General features: G+C 42.4%; 1 pseudogene; it reads right to left on the bottom strand.

Moving 5' to 3' along the window:
• On the bottom strand, positions 1-25532 carry LOC150044888 (uncharacterized; annotated as a pseudogene).
• Between the last annotated feature and the right edge of the window lie 2436 nt (positions 25533-27968).

Below are 27968 nucleotides of genomic sequence, written 5' to 3'. Positions count from 1 at the left end.
TTAACCACATTTGTTGCACTCATAAGGTTTCTCTCCTGTGTGTGTTCTCTGCTGCAAATTGAGGGAAGACTTCTGTCTGAAAGACTCTCCACATTGGTTACATTCATAAGGTTTCTCTCCTTTGTGAATTCTCATATGTGTCTTGAGGTTTGACTTCTGTGAGAAGGACTTTGCACATCTGTTACACTCATAAGGTTTTTCTCCTATGTGTATTCTCTGATGAAAACAGAGTACTGCCTCCCAGTTGAAAGACTTTCCACATTGGTTACACTCATAAAGTTTCTCTCCTGTGTGTATTGTCTGATGAACACGGAGTTTTGCCTTCCACTTGAAAGAATTTCCACATTCACTACATTCATAAGGTTTCTCTCCTGTGTGAGTTCTATTATGCTAATCAAGATATGACTTCCTCCTGAAGGTCTTTCCACATTTGTTGCACTCATAAGGTTTCTCTCCTGTGTGTGTTCTCTGATGCAAATTGAGGGAAGATTTCCATCTGTAAGACTTCCCACATTGGTTACATTCATAAGGTTTCTCTCCTGTGTGAATTGTCATATGTGTGTCGAGGTGTGACTTCTGTGTGAAGGACTTTCCACATCCGTTACACTCATAAGGTTTCTGTCCTCTGTTTATTCTCTGATGAACACAGAGTTGTGCCTTCCTGTTGAAAGACTTTCCACATTCATTACACTTATAAGGTTTCTCTCCTGTGTGTGTTCTCTGATGAATAGTATGTTGTGCCTTCCACATGAAAGACCGTCCACATTTGTTACATTCATAAGGTTTCTCTCCCACGTGTGTTCTCTGATAAACTAGCACGTGTACCCTCTGGGTGAAAGACTTTCCACATTTGTTACAATCATAAGGTTTCTCTGTGTGTGTTCTTTGATGAACAGGAAGGGATGACTGAAAGGTGAAAGACTTTCCACATTTGTTATGTTCATAATGTTTCTCTCCCGTGTGTGTTCTCTGGTGCAAAATGAGGTATGACTTCTGTCTGAAAGACTTCTAACATTTATTGTATTCATAAAATTTCTGTGCTGTGTGAGTTCTCTGATGCCTGCTGAGAGTTGATTTCTGAGCAGAAATTTTATTGTGTTCCTCATACTCATAAGGTTTCTCTTCTGTTGGAGATCGAGGTTGGAACGTCAGGTCTGACTTCTCAGAAATTAAATTTTCACACTTGATGTACTCATCAGATATCTCAGGATATTTGCTCTGAGGTATTGTGAGGCGTATTTCATTACTGAAAGATTTCTCACATTCACTACATGTACGAGGTGTCTCTCCCGTGTACATTTTTGCATGTGTAGTGATGGTCAGTGTTAAGTATAATATTTTTTAACACACAATACATTCAGCATTTTTCCTTCCTCTCCTGCCTTTCTTGGACAGAGAGAAGAGAATTATGATACTGCAGCTCTTTTGGACTTTCACAATTGTGACTAAAATGCTCTGAATATCTGATGGATTCTTCAACAACAGGAGACATACAGGACCTAAATGCAGCATGTATCTCCTCAGGCTCAGGAGACAGAAGCATGTTCTGACATCCCTAAGGTGTTCCCACTATTACTAATCAGCTCTGGATTATGTGTGGAGCTCAAATGAAAAGTTGTTGCTAATCTCATGTTTTCCTCTGCTTCAATTCTACTTGCAACTGCTACTTAACAAAGACATTCATGTGGACTTTCCTGGCAGGTCTTAAACATATTCTCCACTACTTGGACATCTAAAATGGATCATAAAAAAAGACACAAATATACATGAGATACAAATATTCCTTAATGTAAAGGTAAGGACTTTATTTTCCCATCCTAAGTGTTAGACATTTTAAAATATGAGTGGAAAATGATTTGTGAGAAATGTATGTGTTTCCCGCTAATAGATGAAGAAAATGATATTTTACAATGACCAATAATGTTTTTCTGTGTTTTAGTTTTCTTTTTATATCACAGCCAATATTTATTCAAATTACTCAACTATGTATTGCTACAGTTTTAAGCTGAGTACTGCCTGCAGCTGTTTATTTTCAAATATTGTTTTGTTTATACATTGGGGAATTGCTGCCTTTCTTTTATTTTTGAGAAATAATTTATGTATTGTGCTGCTTTTCTTCTTTATTAAACTTTCTTTTTTTCTTTTCTTTCTTTCTTTTTTTTGTGGTTCATAGGCCTAGGCCCTGTCCCTGAACTCTTCAGCGCAAGACTACAGCCCCTATCCTTGAGCTACAGCCACACTTCCTGTTTTAAAGACATTAACTAGAAATAAGAGTCTCAGGTCCTTTTGTGCCCAGGCTGGCTTTGAACCTTGATCCTCAGATCCTGACTAGAAGCTAGGATTACCTTACCCATTCCCAATGCTGCTTTGCTTCTTAACCATTAAGTGAAGAAAAGGAATCTTTTCTAGTTTCAAAGGCCACAAGAGTGGTTTATATGTCTGTTAACCTTTGAGCTAAGCAAGTATGGTCCTTGAGAGTAAGGATTTACACCTACATCCCTTCAGTTATAACATCTCACTAACATCTCAATTTAGGTTTTTGTGGGAATTTTAAAATTTATTTCTTTCCATTTGAAGTCTCATTAACATTCCTTTTCTGTCACTCCTGTCCCTCAGAACCATGGAAGACCAGAAATACTCCAGGCATTGTCTAGTTAATTTTCTTCTCTAGACTAAAACTTCTTTTTTATCTTTTTCCTTCTAGTCCTAGGCTTGAACTTAGGACCTGACCACTGTCCTTGGGTTTTCTCAAGGCTAGAACCCTACCAATTAACTCACTACTTCTGGCTTTTCCATGTATGTGGTACCGAGTGATCGAACCCGTGTCTTTGTGCATGCTAGGCAAGCAACATACCACTAGGCTCAACTCCTGGCTGGAAAGATCTGGTTCTGAATACCAGCGAAAAGCCAATATCCTTACCAGAGAATAAAGCCCTGACGTATTCCTTGTTTCTTCAATCCTTTATAGTCTTAGTTTCAAAGAAAATGAAATATCATTTCTATATTTCCTTCCTTCTTTCTTTCTTGTTTTGTCAGTCATGGGACTTGTCATGGATGTTGGCCCTGAGCCCTTCACCTCTTCAGCCACAGCCCCACTTCCCATTTTCTAGTGGTTCAGTGGAGAGAAGAGTTTAAGGTCCTTTTGTGATCGGTCTGGCTTTGAACCTTGATCCTCAGATCTCAGCTTCCTAAGTATCTACTATTACAGGTGTGAGCCACCGGCTCCCGGCTTTCTCATTTTATTTTGCTTCACAGTGATTTCCACAGAGACATCTACCTTTAACTCTACTGCCACATAGAATTCATTATTTCACCATATGATTCTTGCTGCCAGGAGCTTGGCCTAGCATGCACAAAGACCTGGTTCACTTCCTTGGTACCACATACAAAGAAACAAGTGAGAAGTGGTGCTATGGCTCAAGTGGTAGTGACCAAGCCTTGAGAAAACCCAAGGACCAGGCTCAGGCCCTGAGACCAAGCACTGGACTGGGAAAAGAAAATGATTCTTGATTCATTCACAAAAAATTTCATAGGTTCCACACAGGACTTAGGGTAACTAAGAACATTATATCACAACATGAACTTACCAATGGGGCTCAGACTCCAACATCAATATGAAGATGCGTTAACTCACCTGTGACATTCTTGTCAGAGGAATTTCCTATCCATGGTTCTGCACCTTGCTCTAGCTTGACAATCAATACAGGTTTGGGAACACAGGGCCCTGTAAATTAGAAACAGTGAAAAATTATTGTTTATGCTGGGTCATCATTGCTGTAACATCTGAGACATCCCACTCACAGGTATTATTAAATCTTTTTTCCTCATTCCTCACTGGCTCCATGGTTGACTTTTCCCCAGTTCTGGATTCATTCTGTGTGGCATAAACTTAGCTCTCTTGCTCAAGGTTAGAAAAATACCAGTTTGAGTCCCAGCTCCACTTAACATGCGTGGGTCTTCATGCATGCTAGGCAAGCTCTCAACCACAAGGCCAAACTCTCGGCCCTCCACTAACATTTTTGAGAGGTTAATTGGAGTTATAGAGTTTCATGGGAACTTTTCTGCCATTGCTGGCTTCAAATTAGAATTCTCAGATTTCTTCCTACTGAGTGTATTAAGATGATAGGCATGAAATATTGCACCTAGTGCCAGGTTTCCATTATAAACTCACTGTTTAGTGATTTGTAGATCCTATTTAAATAATGATATATATTCTATTCTGGATTGTTTATCCACTTACAATTACTGTGTAAGTTTGGAATTTCATCTCCATTAGTGGGAACATAATTTAGAACTTTTGTCAAAGTGATGATTAGGTATCCTGAAAAATGAGAACAAAATAAACTTAGGTTTTCTTTAGAAAAAAAGTATACTTCTCAGGGCATGGAATCTTACATTTAAATAGCATTGAAAGTTTGATAAATATTCATGTATCTACAGAATACCAAGGCACTTGACCTGTCAAGTTGATTTGACTTTTGCTCACCTAATGACACCAGGTTGCTGTAGGTTTCCAGCATTACATCTCTGTATAGGGTCCTCTGAGCATTGTCCAGATTCTGCCACTCCTCCCAGCTGAAATACACAGCTACATCATCAAAAGACACCAGCTTCTGTAATGGCACATGTCCATCAAGTAATTATACCTGAGTTATAAGTACACAATGTCTGGAATTTTATTCTACATGAATGCTTTAGACTTACATAAAATATTGACCTGAAGAGCTTAGGGACAGTGCCTAGGCCCAGGGTTCAAGTCCCATGACCCACAAAAAATAAAAAGGCAAGCCAGGTGCTGGTGGCTCACGCCTGTCATCCTAGCTACTCAGGATACTGAGATCTGAGGACCATGGTTCAAAGCCAGCCTGGCACAAAACTCCATGAGACTCATTTCCAATTACCCACCAGAAAATGGCTAATGGCTTGTGGCATATTGTGGTAGAGCAAATGTGGTATCTACAAAAACAAGGCAGGTGAGTAGACTTAGGTTATAAATGGAATTATTCCATTGAAAAGAATCTACATTATATGATGGCATATTCTGGTATTGTGAGAATATTGCAAAATCTTAGGGTATCAAGTAATAATACAGTGAAGTACATCCAGAATGTTAATTTCCTATGTCTGGCATAATAATCAGTTGGGGAAGAAACTTTTTTTTCTTTATTTGTGGGTTGTAGGGCTTGAACTCTGGGCCTGGGCACTGTTCCTGAGCTCTTCAGCTCAAGGCTATCACCCTACCTATGAAGCCACAGTGCCACTTACCATATTTTAGTGGTTAAATAGATATGAGAGTCTCACAGATTTTTAATGGCCAGGCTGGCTTTAAACCAAATCTTCAGATATCAGCCTGATATCTGAGTAGCTAGGATTACAGGTGTAAGTCACTGCACCTGGCAAGAAATTTATTTCTTACTGTTTTATACTACTACAAGTTTACTGTACATTTTACGTTTTCAAAAGCATTAATGTTTCAACTGAGGATGACCTTTGTTCTGTACATAATGGGAAGTGGCTCAAGGCATAGAGTGTTAGGGAGCCTTGAGCTGAAGAATTCAGGGGCAATACCCAGGGTAGGACAGTCGCCTTGAACTGAAGAGCTCACAGCCCAAAGTCCAAGCCCCATGATTCTCCCTGCTCCCCTACAAAACAAAGGGAAAAAAACTGGAGATTGGAGAGGCTTTTCTAAAGAGAATATATACAAAGAGTGGTTCAAAATATAAAAAAGAATTTCAATATCAATAGTCATGGATAAATTAAAATTACAATGAAATCACTACTTTAAATATGTTAATATAGACATAGTTTTAAACAAAAAGAACCACACACACACACACACACACACACACACACACACGCACAAAACCAACTTCCAAAGTTTAACTATTGCTGGGAAGGCTGTGAGAAGAAAGAGAACTTTGGTATATTTCTGCAAGGGATATAAAACAATCAAAAATTGTGTGGAGAGTGTTAAAAAAAGAACTAAATGTAGAATTACACAGGAATGTGGTCCAACACTTCTATTTCGAGATTTGTACCCAACAGAAGAGTAAGCAGAGTCTAGAACAAATATATGGAGCATCACCTCACAACTATTCATAATAACCAAAAGATAGAAGTATGAAAAACAGTGCATTGAAAAAGAAGACATTTTACTATATTTTACAGATGAACCTTGAATACAGTAAACCAAATACAATACAGCAGTCATAAAGGAACAGCTAGGGTATAAATTCCCTTCCAGAGCTTTCAAGGATCAACAAACCCATAGAGCCAAAAAGCATGATGGTTCCAGAAAATGGAGTAGGGAGGAACAGGAGCTGCATGTTTAATGATTGTACATGGAAGATGAAAATTGCTCTAGATGGATAGAAGGAATAGTGAACTGTACCCTACAATGCTTAATGTAGACACACAGAATGGGACACACCTATAACTCCCTGATCTTGGGAAATTCAAGAAGGATTTCTAGCCATCCTAGGCTACATGGAAAGATGAGCAGCAAAAGGAATGTAGAGTGGCTGGGAGTTTGGCATAGTGGTAGAGTGCTTGCATGAAGACCAGGGTTCAATTCCTCAGTACCACATACATAGAAAAAGCCAGAAGTGGTGCTGTAGCTCAAGTAGTAGATCATTAGGGTTGAGGAAAGCTGAAGGACAGTGCTCAGACCTAGTTCAAGCCAATGGGAAGTAGGGCTTGGCTCCAGGGTAAGGTGGTGGTAGCCTTGAGCTGAGGAGCTCAGGGGCAGTGCCCAGGCTGAGTTTAATCTCCATGACCCATGAAAAAAAAAGAATATGGAAAAAAATCTAGATTCTGTGAACTTTATCAGGAATATAAATGGTGCATATGTCTCTTTTCCTGTTGAAATAACAAATTGTTAGGAAACACTTAAAAAGTTTTTACCTAGAAACATACACTACAAATGGAATTAATAACAAACACATATGGAGAAAAGATACAAATTATTATAATATGTGTATCCTGCTTTTAGTTTTTGTATCTTTTCACTGACTCCTGTTCAAATGAGTCACATTTTCCTGAATCATTTCTCCCAGTCGATATATGCCACATATGTTAGCTTGTACTGAATTTCCTGAGAAATTAAAAGCAATTACTAAGCAAATGTCTGTTAGATTTTGCCACCCGTGATATTTCAAATATAAAAACCCTGCTCACTGTATTATTTAGTATCAATACCAGCTTCTAACTTACACTGACAGTGGATGAGAATCTTCAAATGTAGTGACCAAAAAACACAAAACTACAGTACCACATCAAATGAGGTTCAACCACATAAAGGCAATACAATCAGGAGTGTGCTTGCTTAGCATGCACGAAATCCTGGGCTCGACTCCTTGGTACCACATACATAGAAAAAGCCGAAAGTGGTGCTGTGGCTCAAGTTGTAGAGCTCTAGCCTTAAGAAAACCCAAGAACACTGCTCAGGCCCTGAGTTCAAGCCCAGGACGGGCAAGGTAAATAAATAAATAAATTTATTGTAGGGAGCTCTGAATTTGAGCTGAAGGTAAAAAATTCTGACAACACTCTGAGAGCTGGCTAAGGAAGGGTTAAAACAGACAACCCAGGAGAGGGTTAAGAAACCCGTCTTACCCTCCTCCCCTTACTGAGTGCTGCAAAGGCTGGGAACTGAACCTTGGATGCTGTTGACTTTTTTTTAATTTTGCCAGTCCTTGGTCTTGAACTCAGTGCCTGAGCACTGTTCTTGGGCATTCCTCAAGGCAGGTACTCTTCCACATGAGCCAAAGAACCACTTCTGGCTTTTTCTTTTTCTGTTTTTGTGGGTCCTGGGGATAGAACTCTGGGCCTGGGTGCTGTCCCTGAGCTCTACAAATCAAGGCTACTGCCCTATCCCTTCAGCCACAGACCCACTTCCCATTTTCTATTGATTGATTGGAGATAAGAGCCTCACAGTCTTTAGTGCTCAGGCTGGCTTTGAACCGTGATCCTCAGATCTCAGCCTCCTGAGTAGCTAGGGTTACAAGTGTGAGCCACTGCGCTTGGCAATTTGGGCTTTCTCTGTGTATGGGGTCCTGAGGAACTGTACCTGGGTCTTCGCATTCTACCACTAGGCCACAGTCATGGCTCTACTGTTGGCCTTTAAGGCGTGGTAAGGTGAAGTTCACATCTGGACTTTCTCTGGCCTCTCTTTTACAGACTCAAAAGAATAAGTGAGCAAGTGTCTCTCCCAAACTCTTTTCTGGCTCTGGCTGTAGTATTAATACATATTCTTTATTTTTTTACATGTATCCATGATAACCTTCCCTGTGTGAACTTGAGCAAATATACTTGCTTGTGTGTACTCAAGGGCCAGTGATTCTTTGGAGCCCTAGCCTCCCCTCCTCCATGTCCCCATGTCTCTATCTGTTTATGTCTTTGTATTTTTCTAATTTTCTTTGGCACTGGAATCTTGTAGAATTGTCTAGGGTTACAGTTAACAACAATTTTCCTATATTGTTGATAAGAAAGGTATCAATTTGCAGGGTGTGATGGCTCACGCCTGTCATCCTAGCTACAAAACAGGTTGAAAGTCAGCCCAAAGCCATCCCAGGCACTGAAGTCCATGAGACTCTCATCTCCAATTAACCACTTAGAAAACCAGAAGTGGCTCTGTGGTTCAAGGGGTAGGGTGGCAGTCTTGAACTGAAGAGCTCAAAGATAGCATCCAGGTCCAGAGTTCAAGACCCACAACCAACAAAAAAAAAAGAAAGAAAATTATCAATTAGAAAGGTCACGTCAGCAAAGGCAAATTGATTAGGAAAGCAGGAAGGAAAACTAGTTCTCAGACAGATCATTTGAAGAAAAGAAAAAAAGTTAGAGACACATGGAGAGAAGAGGTACTGGGTAAAAGAAAATGAGACAGAGAAAAACAGATGCAAAAAAAAGAGAAATGAAGAAAACTAGTGAGCAGGAAACAGACAATGAAGACAGAAATTAGAGAACAAAATCTTGTGAAGATACCCTACAAAAACAAAGAGGGATTTCTAGAAAGACCACAAACTGCATAATCAAATATAGCCTAAATTTCACATAAGACAAAGACCACAAAACAGTCCAAGAAGAACTCCTAGAGAGTAAATACTTATAGCTTACTCAGTTCCCTAGAACATAAGAATTTATGTATTTGTGACCACCCTATTTTAGCAATTCCATTAAGATTTCATTAAGATAATATACTGTTACTCATGAGGATGGGATTTCTGACCACTTACTAGCATACCTTCACCTTCCATGAGATGTCATCTCCTAGGTATCACTGAATCATATAACAAATGTGACTTTTTCTTTTTCTTTTTTCTTGACAATCCTGGGCTTGAGCTCAGGGCCTGAACATTTTCCTTGGACTTTCCCAAGCCTAGAACTCTACCACTTGAGCCTCAGCACAACTTCTGACATTTTTTTCTATGTATGTGGTACCGAGGAATCAAACCTGGGTCTTCTTGCATTCTAGGCAAGCATTCTAACAAATCTTCACTCAACTTAGAATGTGCAGATTTTAAAGTTTGCTAAACTATGTTTTGTCGGGGACCAAGTAACTCCATGTCTAATAACTTTCTGCTGAGGCTTGTAGTAGGGAAAAAACACGTGTCCTGTCCATTTTTTATACTGATAGGCTCCCGTACCCAATATAAGGAGGAGGGATTTGGGGAATAAAGAGGAGAGAGAGATCTTCCTGCCTTGATGAAGCTGCGTGGTGTCTCTGTTCATGCTCCGGGGTAAGAAGGCTGAGTGCAGGAGGACAGTGGGCCCCTTCCTCCTGGTTGGGGTGTATTTTTCCCCATCCTCCCTACTAGTAAAGTGGGAACGGGGACGAATGACCCGGATAATCTTTATGACTTATGCACATGTCCCCGAAGCTGAATGTTTGCTCATGTCCCTAAAGCTGAATGTTTTTTGGTTTTTAAATCTTGAACACCATTAGATTAATAAAATGAAATGTAAAACAAAGGGAGAAAAAGAAATTCACCAGAGATCCTTTCATTCTTTCTTGCTGTTGAGAATGAACACAAGATTCTGGAAGCATGGCTGAAAGAGAAGCAAATATGGTAGTCAGAAAAGAACCTATGTGATTTTGCCCCAGATTTTCCTGCTCAAATCATTATGCAGTTTGGGTGTGGTGGCTCATGCCTGTAATCCTACATACTCAAGAAGCAGAGATCTGAGGATCAAGGTTGAAAGCCAGCCAGGACACAAAAGAACCTGAGATTTATCCTAAAGAAAATGGCAAGTGGGGCTTGGCTCAAGGGTAAGATAGTAGCCTTGAGCTGAAGATCTCAGGGACAGTGCCCAGGCCCAGTTCATGCCCAAGGACCCCACACACACACAGTCATGGGGCTTGGATTCTGAGCCTAGGCATTGTCCCTGAGCTCTTCAGCTCAAGGTTACTTACCCTACCCTGAAGCCACAGCAGCACTTCCTGTTTTATAGGAGTCTCACAGTCTTTGAGCTGAACTCCGCAGATCTCAGTCTCCTGAGTAGCTAGGATTACAGGTGTGAGCCACCCTGCTGCCTACACATTCTTTTCTTCTTTATGCCAGTCTTGGACTTGATCTCAGGGCATAAGCACTGTCCTTGGGCTTTTCTCAAGGCTAACGCTCTACTATCTGTGCCATAGCACCATTTCTGGCTTCTCTATATGTGGTACCAAGGAATCAAACCCAGATCTTTGTGTATGCTGGACAAGCACTCTACCACTAGGCCAAATTTCTGGGCTCCCATAAAGCTTTCTTATGGGAGCAGAATCTTTTATGTTTCAAATAACACCTTAAACTCTTCACGTAGGACCAATCCACACTCCATTAATTGGTAGGCATTATACAAGCAATTCACTTCTAGGTTAAACCTGTAAAGAGCCCTGGATATCCTCCTGGAGATACAGCACTTAATAACCATACAACATAAAATATCCCAACCAGCTGAAGACTGGAAAATGGTGCCGAGACAATAGGGACGCTGCCTAGAACCAGGGAATCCCACAAACCAACTACCTTAAGAAATCCACAACAACAAACTCAAGAAGCAACAGAGAAGGACTCAAACCAGAAAACAAATCCAGATAAAGCTTACATCCAACTTTCTCAAAGAATTTGAAACGCAAGAACCCCTCCCCCACCCCTTGCAGCTGGCTCCAAGCCGGGAAAAGCGGTGGTGGGGGCGCCGGGCCAGGCAGCCCCAACCGCCACAGGAATCAGCATAGGACCAGGCCAGCAGGTGCCAGAGGCCACACGCAGGAACCAGTGCAGACCTGAACAGCAAGCAGCGGAACCCAGACGCGGACCACAAGCAGCAGTGGAGATCCGAGTGAATGATTCTCCAACACCGTGGAGCAGCCCACAGCCAAACACAGAGGAGTGAGTAGCGCAGCATGTCCCCAAACCCATTGGGAAAGCAGAGCTGGTGCCAAGCTATAGAACTTAACCCAGACCCTTCCACCCCGCCCGATAAAGACTGCCAAGGACAGGGGGCAAGGAATTTAGAATCCTGTCCCTTCTCTCAACAGCCCCCTCCCCCAGGCCATTGACTGGAGACTGACAGGTAGGCAGGTGCTAAGACCCAGCACCCCACCAGGGGAGGCGGAGCTGTCCCAGCTCCCACCTGTCCAACAGGTTCCTCTCCCAGGCCTCTGAGTGGAAACTGACTGGTGGGCAGGCAGGCACTAAAACCCAGCACCCCACCAAAGGAGGCGGAGTTGTCCCTGCTCCCACCCATCCAACAGGTTCCTCTCCCAGACCTCTGACTGGAGACTGACAGGTGGGCGGGCGAAAAACCCAGCACCCCACCAAAGGGGGCGGAGGTGCCCCTGCTACCACCAGCCCAACAAGTTCCTCTCCCAGGCCTTTGACCGGAGACTGACAATTGGGCTGGCACTAAGACCCAGCACCTCACCAAACAGGGTAAAGGTGTCCCAGCTCACCAGCCCAACAGGTTCCTCTCCCAGGCTACTGGATCTGGAGAGTGGGGGGCGCTGAGACCCTGACTTCCAACAGCAGGTGGGGTGCGCGGGAGTCTAGGAGCCAGCATCTGTCCCCTTCAAATCTTGAGCTGGACACCCTCCAGCTGGGAATCCACAGCAAGACAGTACCAAGGGGCCCCCAACAGTCACAGACTCCTGGCCAAAGCAGCAGAAACACAGCAGGGAACTGAAGGGCAAACCAGTAGCAGAGATCACCTTCTGAGAATTAGAAAGGCATGGCTCTGCCCTTGGAGCCCACGTCCTCGGCTAGGCCCCGCCCCTGGGAACAGAGCTGACACCAGCTGGCCTACCTGAGAATCCATGGAAATTCCCAAACTCCAGACCCTTGCCCAGGGGCCGCCCCTGGAAGCAGCGCAGGAAAACTAACCATCCACCCAGCCCACTGAGACTGAAGCATGCAGTTCCAACCCATGGCCCACTGTGAGGCCACTGGTTGGGCTGAGAGATAGTCGTGCAGCAGCACACAGCCTCTGGGAACAGGTCGAACACCTACAAAAACTGCAAACTCTGACCTAGTCAGCAGAGGAATCAATTTGGCCGAGAACCACAGGTTTACACAAATTCCCAGAACAACTGGTCCCAATCCATATAAAGACCACCACCTACCAACCACAGAGCAAACTACAACAACAGTTCTCGATGCCTAGGAGAGCGAAAAGAAAAATTACGACATACATAAATAATCAAAGTCCCACGCAAAGCCCAAAAGGAAACAAGAGTGAAACAACCCTAAGATACCAACTTACCACTACAAGAATGGCCAAGATTTTGAACTCAGACAATGACAGCTGCTGGTGGGGTTGTGGAGAAAAACGAACCCTTCTACACTGCTGGTGGGAATGTAGACTAGTTCAGCCACTCTGGAAAGCAGTGTGGAGGTTTCTTAAAGAACTGAAATTAGACCTTCCCTACGATCCCGCCATACCACGTCTGGGCATCTATCCTGAATATCATGACCCAAGATATTATAAGGACACCTGCTCAGCTATGTTCATCTCTGCACTATTCACAATAGCCAGGTGATGGAAACAACCCAGATGCCCTACTGCAGATGAATGGATACAGAAAATGTGGTATACATACACAATGGAATTCTACATAGCCAACAGACAAGATAAAATAATGGCATTCGCAGGGAAGTGGATGAATCTAGAGCGAATCATGTTGAGTGAGACAAGTCAAGACCTAAGGATCAAATGGCGCATGGTATTCTTAATATGTGCTATTAAATCCAAAGAGTACAAGAGCGAGGACTCAATAACTGCATACCCAAAGCTATGGACATGGTAATGGAAATATAAACATAACTATATAGACATAAAAAACCTATGACTCTATAGACATAATGTTTTATTTCATAAATTAGTATGTTTCTATGACATACAAACCCTTAGCCTAATTGTGATTAAGTTCTAAATACTAAGTCCCAGTGATTGTAAATTGAGATTCCCTCTTTGAAGTATGTTAAACTTGTCATTTAAAATATGATGTAAAAATCAACGTTAATAAATTCTATAAAAAAAATAAGCCAACCAACCATCCTCAGCCAAGGATAAAAATGATCAGATTTGGGTTTTTTGTTGCTGTTGTTGTTTTGCTTTTTAGTCAATCATGGGACTTGAACTCCAGCCTGGGTGCTGTCCCTGAATTCATCAGCTGAAGGCTACCACCCTATCCCTGGGCCTGAGCGCTGTCTTTGAGTTCTTCAGCTCAAGAATACCGCCCTATCCTTGAGTCAAGCCTCATTTTCGATTTTCTAGAGGCTAATTGGAGATAAGAGTCTCAAGGTCCTTTTGTACCTGGGCTGATTTTGAACCAGGATCCTCAGATTTCTCAGCCTCCTCAGTAGTAATGATTACTGGCATGAACTACTGCACCTGGCTTATTTCAGGTTGTTTTATTAGAAATACAATCTGTATTCAGAAGTCAGGATTCTGGGCCAGGAGTTTGGCTAAGTGGTAGACTGCTTGCCTGGCAGGCACGAAGACCTGGGTTTCATTCCTCAGTAACACACAGAGAGAAAAAGCCAGAAGTGGTGCTGTGGCTTAAATAGTAGGACTCTAGCCCTGAGAAAGTCCAAGAACAGTGCTCAGGCCCTCAGTTCAAGCGCCAGGACTAGCAAAAAAAAAAAGTAGGTATTGTAACTGGGCTTTGGTGGCTCTTGGTTCTGATTTTACCTACTCAGAGGTCTGAGATCTGAGGATCAAAGTCAGCTGGAAAAGGAAAGTCTGAGAGGACTCAATTCTACAATAAATAATCACAAATAGCTAGAAGAGGAGATGTGGTTTAAGTGTTAAGACATTATTCCTGAACAAACATGGTCAGTACCCAGACCACACCATGATCTCAAGAAAAAGTAGAAGCACACAAAAAAGGGCATTGCATTATATTTAAATTATATTATTTTATTATTTTATTATTATTATTATTGCCAGTCTTGGGGCTTGGACTCAGGGCCTGAGCACGTTGGGCATTCCTCAAGGCTACCATTCTACCACTTGAGCCACAGCACCAATTCTGGATTTTTCTGTTTATGTGGTACTGAGGATTCAAACTCAGGTCTTCATGAATGCTAGGCAAGCATTCTACCACTAGGCTATCCTTCTGACCCTAAATTATATTTTATCAATTGTTTTAGAATACAAGTTTAGTCAGTCTCATTTGAAGTGATATAAAACAGGCTCATAATTCTAATGGAGAAATTGTAATTTGTGAAGAACAGAAGAATAAAGTGGAAAAGGTCCCTGCACTCGAAAGCATGACTTTATGTCCTGGCTAATAATTAGGCTCTGGCGCATTCCTCAGGCCAGCTCATTTTCTTCCTGAAAGTTGAGAGTGTTGGAGGAGAGTAACACATGGGAATCTGAACCAATTATTGCTTATGCAAGGATACATCTTCCTCTTTCTGTGCTTTTCTGCCTCTGCTGTGTAGAGCTTGTCAGTTGGTGAAATCTGTCCTTTTAGGAGGGAGACTCCTAGTCATAGGGAAACCTCCTTCAAACATTGCAAGGCTCCATTCCTAAAAACATAGGACCAGCACACACTACTCCAATTTCCCAAAGTAGAACTGTCTGTAGACACATGGTTTTGTATGAACACGTATGAACTCAAGCAAGCAGCGCTAAGAAGGAAAACTTGGCAGTAGCAGAGCAGAAACTGCTCTAGGAGAAATAAATCTGCCCCCCAAAAAGTAATTATAAGACTCGAGGCAGGCACACACACTTCACAATTTTGCTACAATTTTTAAAGTGCTTATCTTACATCTAGGCAAAGTGAATAAGAAGGTCATGTAGGTTAACAGCAGAATCACTCAGTCATGGAGTATAAATGCATAGGTCCTCTTCTCCTAGTATAGGAATCACCCCAAATGCTCCAGGAGCTTCAGGAGCCAGTTTCTGCCATGTGGAGGCACTTAGGCTAAAGCTAACAGCAGCACACACTTATAAATCCCACACAAATCCTCCACTTCAGACTGGAGGAACCCATGGAAGGTAAATGCTCTTCCTGAGCCCAGCTCGTGGTTCATACCTGACATTGGTTCTGCAGCCTGAGATCCCTTGAAGTCACAGCTCTCAAGGTCCACTGAAGACATCCCGGGCACTTGGTTTGGGGCTCTGACCTACAGAAGGCAAAACTGTACTTTAGAGTGCTTCCAGCAGCAAGGCAAAGTGAGAGAAAATAGGTCTTGCAAACGGAGAAAACCAACAGTGGAGATGGATCACCCACCCGCCACCTCCCCCAACCCCCTGAAAACAAAACAGCAATTTTTCAGGCTTTGCAATCCAAAGGAGACTACAATTACCACAATGTGCTGTGATGTAGCTTGTTACAGAGGTTCAACCACTCCAATGCCATATCCTAGGTCCAGGAGTGTGTGGGTGCCTGGAGAATTTTCTCTCCTAGCTGCAGGAGTTAAGTTGAGGTTCTTCTTAAAGAAATCTCAGTTTACCTCCTGAAACACTGTGAGACCAACTAGAAAATGGAAATGTTTGGAGAGCGTTAGATGAGTTGATTCTTAGTTCTAATAATATAATTGAGGTTATTGCATTGTTTTTATTTATTATTTTTTTAACTTCTCCATGCTCTCACTTTAGGTATTTTAAATACTAGCTACTCAGAAGGCTGAGATCTGAGAATCAAGGTTCAAAGCCAGCCTGGGCATAAAAGGACCTGAGACTCTTATCTCCAATTAATGTCTAGAAAACAAGAAATGGGGTTTGACTCAAGGGTATGGCAGTAGCCCTGAGATGAAGAGCTCAGGGAATGGGTCCAGGCTGAGTTCAAGCCCCAGGACCCTCCTTTACCCCGCCCAAGGTATTTTGCATGCCATGTGAGGTGTCTCACATCTATAATTCTAGCTACTCATGAGGGACACTGAGATATGAGGATCACAGTTCAATGCCAGTCTCGGCGTGGAAATCCATGAGACACTTATATCTTTTTAACCACTAAAAACCCAGAAGTGGCACTGTGGCTCAAAGTGGTGTTGCACAAGCCTGGAGTTGAAAAGCTCAGGGACAGCATCCAGGCCCACAGTTTAAGCCCCATGTCCAAAGGGAGGAAGAAAAAAAAGTATTTGTAGCAACTAAACTAAATTCCTGGTCTTTTTTCCACAGCTCTCATGTGCACTTAATGTATACACTGAAATTAAATCACAGGATTGTTAAGTAGATATAAGGCATAACCCTTGTGTCAATTTAGATTTCTCAAAAATCTAACAATGAATTTCTTAGACACTCCCAAAATCCATACATAAAATATTAAGGAGTTTTTGGTGACTAGTTTTTGAATTCTGCCTTTTTTTCTAAGGGTTTTTTTTGTTTTTGTTTTGTGTTGTTGTGTTTTCTTGTTGTATTGTTTTGTGCTGTTGGTGTTGTGGCTTGAACTCAGAGCTTGGACACTGTCCATGAGCTATGCTAACTAGTGAAAAGTTTCCTACAGGGGTTTCTTAGAGCATGGTACATCACCGCCCTCAATTCCATTGCTCTTCAAGGGGACCTCACACTTGTCTTCCCAGACCTTATCCTTTAGCCTGTGAAAGAGACCCTTTGTCTTCCTCCATCATACGTGAGATCCCCTGCTTTGCTCTTAAAGATTTATTGTTATTGGAAGGAGAGAGTAGGGAATTTTCATGCCTGCTATTCAGTCATCTAGGGTATGGGTTCTGCGTATTTAGTGGACTTAATCTATTCCTCAGGAAAATTGAGATTATAGGGAATATTTGGATGTAGAGACTTCAAGTTGAGCACCTGAAATTATATAAAGGAAAATAGCAAAATGCCTTTGGAAAACTAAATTTCTCAGTAGCAAGTAGATAAGATCAGGTAAAAACTAGGGTGATTCCAAGATGAGCTGCTCTGTCTAGTTTTCATTGTCCAATGTTACATTATTTATACATTTATCCCTAAATGTTTTATTTCTTATTCTAGTATAAATAGAATTGATTCCATACATTATTTTTAAATTGTTCATTGCTCACATAAGTTCAATTTTTACTATTACTATTATTATTATTATTATCATAATCATTATTATTTTTTTCCCAGTCCTGGGTTTGAGCTCAGGGCACGAGGACTGTCCTTGGGTTTTCTCAAGCTCTACCATTTGAGCCACAGCACCACTTCTGGCTTTTTTCTATGTATGTGGGAACAAAGAATCGAACCTGGGTCTTCATGCATGCTAGGCAAGAACTCTATCACTCGGCCAATCCACCAGCCCCAATTATTTTTTATATAAATATTATATCCTGTAACTTCACTGAACTTATTGATTATAATAATGGTGTAGGGAAGACCACCAGAAGATGGCATGGGAGAAAGATCAGACTGGAAGGTTTTAGGAAGGACATGGAAAGGCTCCAATTCCAGGGAGTGGACACCCCATCTCTGTCTTTTCTGGCCAGGAGAAGTCCTTGATTGTCTCAGTTTCCTAGTCTTTACAAATGAAGCAGAGGCCAGCACCTCCTTCCCAGGGCCTATGGAGACTTAAGCAAATGAGAACTAAGGCAGAGTAGGGGCTCTGTAGTTGGAATCTCACCTTCAGCACCAGCCAAGGACTGAGTTAAACTCAGTTTCACCTCCTTGCTCTTATCAGGTTCCCATATACCTAGCAGCTTCGACTTTACTCAACTCTTAGAAAGAACCAGTTCTTTCCTTTCCACTCCTCCCTTTCTTCCTTTCTCTCTTTATGTCAGTCATGGGCTTGAACACAGGGTCTGGGCCCTGTCCATGAGCTTTTTTGATCAAGGCTAGTTCTCTACCACTTTGAGCCACGCAGCTTTACCTCAGGATTACTGACTAGAATTACAGGTGTGAGCCACTGAAGTCAGACCTTTCTTCCTTCCTTTCCATCCTCTCTCTTTTTTTTCCTTCCTTTCTCCATCACTCCCTATCAATCTCACTGGCTCCCCCATTTCTTAATTTGTCTTTTTTTGGGGGGGGTCAGGGCCTTGAACTTGGCCTGGGCACTGTCCCTGATCTCTGCAGCTCAAGGTTATTGCTCTACCCTTGTGCCAATCCCCACTTCCCATTTTGTAGAGGTTAATTGGAGATAAAAATTCTCACATCCTTTGGTGCCGGGGCTGACTTTGAACCCTGATCTTTAGATCTCAGCTTCCTGAGTAGCTACGATGACAGGTGTGAGCCACTGGACCCAGATGATAGTAATATTTTTAAATTTTCCCTTTCCATAGAGATTCCTTCTTAGTACAACACAGCTTTACTTCCAATGTTTCTGAAGTTAATCAGAGATAGAAATCTCATAGTCTTCCTGCCCAGGCTGGCTTTAAACCGCAGTCCTCAGATGTCAGCCTCCTGAGTAGCAAGGATGACAAGTGTGAGCCACCAACACCTGGCCTAGTTCTTTCTTTCTTTCTTTCATTTTTTTTGTAGTTTTTGCCAGTCCTGGGCTTAAGCTCAGAGCCTGAGCACTGTCCTTCGACTTTCTCAAGAGTAAAGCTCTATCACTTGAACCTCAGCATCACTTCCAGCTTTTTTCTATGTATGTGGTACCAAGGAATCGCACCCAGGTCTTCCTGAATGTTAAGCAAGCACTCTACCATTAGGCCTAACTCCTGGCCCTAGCCTAGTTTCTTTTCAAAAACTTTTATCAGACTGGGAGTTTGGCCCAGTGATAGAGTGCTTGCCTAGCATGCCAAAGACCTGGGTTCAATTCCTCAGTACCACATACATAGAAAAAGGCAGAAGAGGTTCAGTGGCTCAAGTGATAGAGCTCTAGCCTTGAGAAATTCCAAGAACACTGCTCAGGCCATGAGTTCAAGCCCCAGGATGGCCAATAAAAAAAAAAACAAAACCTTCCATCACAGGCAGGGGTAGCTAGGGCTGTACTGAAGCATCAGCCAGGCACTTTGAAGAGGGAATACATGCCTTAACCAGCCTAGGGTTATTAAAACCAGTTCACACTGAGTAAAGTAAGTTTCACATAAATCAGATTTAGCTAAAAGGGTTGAGAATCTATGCCTTAGTGCCAATGACTATAATATTAGCTACAGAAAAAGGCTGAGATTTAAGGACTGGAGTTCAAAGCCAGCCTGGACAGAAAAATCAGGGAGACTCCAATAAATCACTAAGGAGCCAGAAATGGTAGAGTATACCAACTTTGAGAATGAAAGCTGAAGGATAGCCCCCACACAATGAGTTCAAGCCCTACCATACCAACAACACATAAGACAGACACAGACACTCACCCAGAATCCCTCTAGCCTGTTTGTCTGGTGGGCATCATGTGTTGCATGTTACATGGACAGCGGAGAGGATTCAGACCACTGATGTGTGTGTGCCCCAGTACTAGAACTTGAACTTAGAGGCTCGATATTGTCGTTTTTTTGTTCAAGGCTGGCAGTCTAGCACATGAGCCACAGATCTGATCTGCACCTTTTTTTTTTGGTGGGTTGTGGGGCTTGAACTCAGCCAGGGTGCTGTGCCTACTCTTCAGCTCAAGGCTACAGCCATACTCTTGGGCCTGGGCATTTTCGCTGAGCACTTCAGGTAAAGGCTAACGCCCTACCCTTGAGTGAAATCCACTTCTCTTTTCTGCAGGTAAGTCTACCATGTTCTGGAAAATAAGGCAGGCATGTATGAAAACATACTCACAAGTGTTAATAAACTCACAAGTGTTATAGGCCTATAGATAAGAAGTCACTTGGTCTATTTCCTCTTTAACATAGTATTAGAATTCCTAGCCAGTGCAATAAGGCAAGAAGCAAGCATAAAGGGGATCCAAACAGGGAAAGAGGAAGTAAAACTATCCCTCTTTGCAGATGACATGATTCTGTATTTAAAGAATCCTACAGACTCTACTCCCAAGCTCCTTGAGCTCATTCAAAATTTTGGAAGGGTAGCAGGCTATAAAATTAACCCTCAAAAATCAACTGCCTTCCTCTATGCCAACAGTGAGAGGAACGAGGCCACAATCAGGAAAGCAACTCCTTTTGCAATAGCCTAAAGAAAATAAAGTACCTAGGAATTACCTTAACTAAGAATGTAAAGGACCTTTTTGATGAAAACTTTAAAACCCTGAAAAAGGAAATTAAAGCAGAACTAAGGAAATGGAAAAACCTCCCATGCTCCTGGATTGGAAGAATCAACATCATTAAAATGACAATCTTGCCAAGGGCTATCCACAAATGCAATGCAATACCCATCAATATCCCAATGTCACTCTTTAAAGAAATAGAAGAGGCAATCCAAAATTTCATATGGAATAATAAAAGATCCCGTATAGCAAAAACACTTCTTAGCAGAAAGAACAGCGCAGGAGGAATTTCAATACCAAACTTTAGACTCTATTACACGGCTATAATTCTCAAAACAGCTTGGTACTGGCACAAGAACAGGCCTGAAGACCAATGCAATAGAACTGAGGACCCAGATATTAAACCACAGACCTATGGCCACCTAATCTTTGACAAGGGAGCAAAAAAAAAATAGAATGGAAAAAAGATAGCCTCTTCAACAAGTGGTGCTGGCAGAACTGGTTAAGCACCTGCAGAAAACTGAAGTTGGATCCTTCTTTGTCACCCTGAACTAGAATTAATCCCAAATGGATCAAAGACCTGGAGGTAAAAGCTGACAAACTGAAAACTTTACAAGAAGGAATAGGAGATACATTGGCCTCCTTGGCACAGGTCGAAACTTTCTTAATAAGGACCAAGAATCACAACAAATCAGAGAAAGGCTGGATAAGTGGGACTGCATGAAACTGCAGAGCTTTTGTATAGCAAAGGACACAGCTAGTAAATTAATTAGGAAGCCTACAGAGTGGGAGAAGATCTTCACCAACCATAGCAACAGCTCAAAAAAATTGAATTACTCCAAAACTAATTTCCAAAGTAACAACCATCCCATTAAAAATGGGCCAAAGACTTAAAGAGAGTCTTCTCTGAAGAAGAAACAAAAATGGCCTATAGACACATGAAGAAATGCTCAACATCTCTGGTCATAAAAGAAATGCAAATCAAAACAACTCTAAGACTCCACCTCACTCCAGTTAGAATGGCCAGGATCAGGAAAACAAATAACAACAGATGCTGGAGGAGATGCGGCCAGGAGGGATCACTACTACACTGCGGGTGGGAGTGCAAACTCATTCAACCACTATGGAAAGCAGTATGGCAGTGCCTCAAAAGGCTAAACATAGAGCTCCCCTATGATCCAGCAACGCCACTTCTTGGCATTTACCCAACCATCCAGAAACAAGGACATACTAAATCCACTAGCACAACAATGTTCATTGCAGCACTATTTACCATAGCAACAATATGGAACCAACCTAGATGTCCCTCAGTTGATGAATGGATCAAGATGTGGTATTTGTACACAATGGAATTCTATGCTGCTGTCAGAAAGAATGGCATCGCCCCCTTTGTTAGGAAATGGAAATACTTAGAAAAAAAATCATATTAAGTGAAGTAAGCCCGACTCAAAGGAACTTAGGCTCAATGGTTTCCCTCTTTTATTAATTACAATAAAAATATCAAAAAATTGTGCTGGTTGTGGATAATAGGACTTGAACTCAGGGATGCTGACTCAATGTCTTGAACCTAGGTATTTTTACTCAAGGCTAGTGCTTTCCTACTTGAGTCACAGCTCCACTTCTGGATTTTCAGTGGCTAATTAGACACAACATGTTATAGACTTTGCTGTTCAGGCTGGCTATGAACAGTGATCCTCAGCTCTTAGCTACCTGGGTAACTAGGATTATAGGCATGAGCCATTCCTGGGTCTTGAACTCAGGGCCTGGGCTCTTCATTCACAGTGTCACTTCCAGCTTTTTCTGTTTATGTGGTACTGGGAAACTGAACCCAGGGCTTCATGTATGCTAGGCAAGCATTCTATCACTAAGTCACATTCACATCCCAATCTATGACTCATCTCTAATAAACAGGAAAAATAAAACTACAGAGAACCAAAACAGAAGATGTGGCTCACATGGTTCCAATTGTAAGACAAAAAAGCCAATCAAAAATATGTACTAGGGGACCCGGAGTATGGCCTAGTGGTAGAGTGCTTGCCTAGCATGCACAAAGACCTAGGTTCAGTTCCTCGGTACCACACATATAGAAAAAAGCTGGAATTGGTGCTGAGGCTCAAGTGATAGAGCTCTAGCCATTGAGGAAGTCCAAGGTCATTTCTCAGGTCTTAAATTCAAGGCCTAGGTATGGCAAAAAAAAAATATGAACTGGGGCTGGGAAAGAACACTTGCACCCATAGTCCTTGCTACTCAGGAGGCTGACACTTGAGGACTGCAGCTTGAAGCCACAATATGGAGAAAACTCCATGAGACTCTTATCTTGAATAAATTACTCAGAAAAAGCCAAAAATGGTACTATGGCTCAGGAGGAAAACTTCAGGGGAAAAAAAATGCTCAGGTTTAGTGCCCAGGTCCCAGTTCAAGTCCAAGGACTGGCATTTCAAAAAAAAAAAAGAGCTGGTGGGGTGGCTCACATTTGTAATCCTAGCTACTCAGGAGGCTGAGATATGAGGATCTAGGTGCAAAGACAGCCCAGGCTGAGGACTTGAGACTCTTATCTCCAATTAACTTCTAGAAAATGGGATGTGGGTCTTGGCTCAAGTGTAGGATGGTAGTCTTAAGCTGAAGAGCTCATGATCAGTGCCCAGGCCTGTTCAAGCCCCATGACTCACAAAAAAAAAGAGTAGCTAGGCACAGTGGCTTACATCTGTAATCCTTGCTATTCAGGAGGCTGAGATCTGAGGATGAAGGTTCAAAAGGTTCAAAGCCAACCAAGGCACTAATGACTCTTCTCTCCATTAATCATAGTCTACAGAGAGAAATTAAGGTATAGAGACAGAGATGGTTGATGATGAACACATGCAGTGAATCAAAAGCAGCGCTGAGGATACAGTCCTGGCATCCAGACCCCTTGAGGAAAGAGATTTCAAGAAAGAAACACACACACAAGATATAAAGGGAAGAAAGGTTAGGCTCCCTATCAGGATTTGAATCTGGAGTTTAGCAAAGTAGTATTCTAATGTTCTTCAGTTTCTGAACAGTAAAGATCTACCATAAAGCTGGGTGTGGGGGCTAACACCTGCAATCCTACATCCTCAGGAGGTTGAGATCTGAGGATCGAGGTTCAAAGCCAGCCTCAGCAACAGACAGTGAGACTCATCTCTAATTAAGCACTAGAAAGCAGGATGTGGGACTGTGGCTCCAGGGGTTAGATGGTAGCTTTGAGTTGAAGAGCTCAGGGAAAACGCCAGGCCCAGGGATAGGGTGGCAGCCTTGAGCTGAAGAGCCCAGGGACAGCGCTCAGGCCCAGACCTCAAGCCCCATGACTCACAAAAAAAAAAAAATATATATATATATATATATATATATATATATATATATATATATATATAAAGATCAAGCTGATTCCTCCTGGCAGTTTGCAACAACTAGGTAGAATTGCTATTCCCCTACTGATTATCTCTGTGACAAAGAACCCTCTGTGCTCAAGATACCAAATCAGATAACAGCCTGATACTGAGGAGGAAAGAAAACCAACAACCTCAAAGTCAGCCTCTTCCCTTCAGGACAGCCAATACTCACTCAAGTCTGACCCTGATACACAACCCCATAAACATCTGAAATGTCCCACTACACAAAGCAATTCAAGCATGCCATATACTTGCCAGAAGATGAGAGATTTGGAGTAATGTGATGGAGTAGGAAAATGCTAGTCCAAGCCAGGTGCCAGTGATTCACACAAGGGAATGAGATCTGAGAATCCTGGTTCTAAGCCTGCCCAGGCAGTTAATGCTGTAAGACTTTTATCTCAATGAACCACCAAAAAGCCACAAGTTGGGTGCCAGCCATGAGTGAAAACTTCTAAAGGGCAGTGCACAGGTCCTGAGCTCAAGACCCAGGATCTGAATACTTATACACACATGAAGGAAGAAAATACTAATTTAGTACAAATGCATGTACACATGTGCAGGTTCATGAGTGAGTTTCAAAGAGGCACAATTCTGACCATGATCATGTGATCACGATCAGTTTGTAGTCCAAGAAATATCATGTCCTGGGGCCAGGAGTTTGGTAGAGTGCTTGCTTAGCATGCACAAAGACCAGGATTCAATTCCTCATTACCACATAGAAAAAAGCTGGCAGTGATGCTGTGGCTCAAGTGGTAGAGCTCTACCCTTGAGAAAGCCCAAGGACATTGTTCAGGCCCTCAGTTCAATGCCCAGAAGTGGCAACAAAACAAAACAAAACCACCCATGTCCCATCAGTTCAGAGGAGGGAAGGAAGGCATGGGGCATTCTACCCTCAGGGAACTGAAACTCCGGAATGTTTTGGGGTATCCCTCCACTGGGACACCTCTGTACTCCTGGAGAGTCAAAAGTGACAAGTTCCTCAAGAAACAGAAATTCATCTTTCACTCTATCCAAGGGCCTGAAGCTCCAAGAGGATCATAGCACTCACTCCCCAAGGAATCCACAGGACTCGACAAAGAAATAGTAAGGAGAAAGCTACAGAGGGTAAGGGGAGCAGGTAAATTGCAAAACAGACTTCCTGAGAAGAAATACCAGGATCAGCAAGCGACGTGATGGTGTGGAGCAGAGGTGAAGAGGGAACCAGTCCTACCTAAGGCATCACACCCTGGATACAGACATGCAGACAGGCTGCTTCCCAGAGTGAGAATGCTCAAGCAGGTCAGGGGACAGGAGTAGGCAACAGAAAAAAGAAGACTGTAAATAAAGTCTGGAAATTTGAAGCAACAGTTCTGGATTGGGTATCAAGGGCCCTGGGTTCTAATTCTAACTCTGTCAAGTGAATAAATCTCTGTCCTAGGTGCCTCAGTTTACCCCATCTGTCACTAATAATAACAGCAACAATAATATTAATAACAATAAGAAGAATCGCTGACCCTTCCAGACCCTTCTCTGAGGACACAGACATGAGGCGAAGAAACTGCTGCAGGTTCAAAGTAAAACTGGAGCCGGGGAGGATGAAGGAGCGTCCCTGGCCCCACCGCACCTGAGTCACTCACCTGACTGGCCCCGGTTACCAGCATGGCCCCTGATCCTACTCTGGCTGATGCTCGGGATGCAGACCTCCCAGCCCCACGTAGGGCAGGAAAACTAGGGCCACCTGTCCCAGAGCCTGCAAAAGCTGCTTCTCTGTCAGGGGCCACGGCCTCAAGTTTTTTTGCTGCAGGGTAGAGCTGGGCCACGTGTATGCAGAGAGGAGACAAAAGCAGAGGCAGCCAAACCCAGGCTCTGACTCCCAGTCATTTCCAGGGCACTTCTGCTGCTCACTTCCCGGGAACTGGATGCTACCACTAACTTGAATCACCGCTGCCAACACCAATATTGGGCACCGTGGATCCACCGTGCCACCATGAAGCTTGGGATTCCTTCTTCTCCACTTGGCAAGTTGCACATCCGCCTTCTTGTGGAAGGTTCCAGTCTATCTGGCTGTGACTTGGGGACTCCAAACATCCGATCTTCCACCTTCTGTGCTGCGACGGTGCGGCCTGCTCCTCCCAGCTGACCCCAGGTGAGAAAGTGCCCAGGTTGGGTTGTTGTGCGGCAATGGGCTCAGGTGATCATGGTGCTGCATTTGATGGGACAGCTCCCAGGCCCAGAGTTCAAGCCCCATGAGCGACACACACACACACACACACACACATACACAAAGTAGTCTCTGCTTGGCTTTGTTACCTGGGTAGTTAATTCTTAGCCTCTTTAATTTCTTGACTTCTTTGTACAATCCGGACCCTAGGTCTTTTACTTATCTATAAGTGCAAAAGCCTCCTCTCAATCTGCAGGGTATCTTTTTTTCATATATTTTTATTGGAATTATTAGAAGGGTTACATTATATTCACCAGATAGAAGGTGCATTACTTCACAAACATTGATACCCTTTCTCATGTCTTGGTCCCCATTTCCCTCCCCCCACCTATATACCTCATCTTGATTTCCCCCTTCCCTATCCTTTTTCAAATAACCAAATACGCATATATAAAATATATTGGATAACAAGGTGAAATACTGTAATAATATGAGATAACCAAAGGACAGCAAAAGAGATGAGAGATAACTTAGTACATTAAAGACAACCAGCACTCTTTATATGGCCTTTGTTTCTATATCCTGGAGGTCCTTTCATTAACCTCATTCTATATGGCCTTATGTATCTAGGTTTTGTTCTATTGTAAATCTCTGCTAGGAGAGCCCAAGGTTTTCTACTGATTAGGACAAATGAGGGAAATCTTTGAACCTATGTTCCTTTGAGTCTGGCTTTCTTCACTTAATATGATTTTTTTCTAAGTCTTTCCATTTCCTTACAAATGGGGCAATGTCATTCTTTCTGACAGCAGCATAGAATTCCATTGTGTAAAAGTACCACTTCTTGTTGATGTGCTCATCAACTGAGGGGCATCTGGGTTGTTTTCATATCTTTGCTCAGGTAAATAGTGCTGTAATGAACATCCTGTGGTAGTGAACTCTTGACCAGGGTGCTATCCCTGAGCTCATCAACTCAAGGCTAGTGCTCTCCCAATTTAAGCCATAGCACCACTTCTGGTATTTTAGTGGTTCATATGAGATAAAGAGTCTCATGGACTTTGCCCAGGCTGGCTTTGAACCATGATCCTCTGATCTCAGCCTCCTTAGTAGCTAGGATTCCAGAGATGAGCCTTCAGCACTTGGCAGAAAACATTCTTGTTATGTACAAAAACCCACAACTAATATGGAAACCTTGTTTTAAAATGATTCCTATTGTGTGTCCCAACACAATCTAACTTAAGTCTACAGAGTACAAGCAAACACACATAGCCATTTAATTTTTTTACTTCTTCTTTATTATAGTTAATGGAAGAGTTACATTATATTTGCCAGAGAGAAGGTGCATTACTTCACAAACATTAATATCCCTTCTTAATTTTTGTTTTTTTACATTTAAGGATCTACATTTTGGGGTGTCCTCAGCTTGGCATTTTTTGTATTTTGATATTTTTTTTGCCAGTCCTGGGCTTGAACTCAGGGCCTGAGTACTGTCCTTGGACTTTCTCAGGCTAGAGCTCCACCACTTGAGCCACAGCAGCACTTCCGGCTTTTCTATGTATGTGATAGCAAGGAATCAAACCTAGGTCTTCATGCATATTGGCAAGCACTCTACCGCTAGGTCAAACTCCTGGCCAAGATTATTGAATTCACATAAAATTTTAATCTTCTGGTGCCTTGGCTGAGGATGGTTTGTTAGGATTGTGCCACTCCTATGAGCAGTTTTTTTTTAATGTTACATCTTTATTAGGTCCTGTATCTCTAGCAGGATGGTCAAATTTTTCACAGGAATGTTTACTAATGTGAACATTAGGAAATTCTCAAACCAGGTTTATATCCTCTTTATTGATGTCCCTTTGGCCCATGTAGGTTAAATGACATATTGTAAGTCATTGCACAAGAGAACACTGAATATTTGAATACTGTGAAATGTGCCACTTGA

Source organism: Megascapheus bottae, chromosome 29 (assembly GCF_031878675.1).
Source record: "Megascapheus bottae isolate mThoBot1 chromosome 29, mThoBot2.hap1, whole genome shotgun sequence".
NCBI lineage: Eukaryota > Metazoa > Chordata > Mammalia > Rodentia > Geomyidae > Megascapheus > Megascapheus bottae.
Note: the sequence above shows the minus strand (reverse complement) of the source record. Positions and strands in the feature narration are given on the sequence as shown.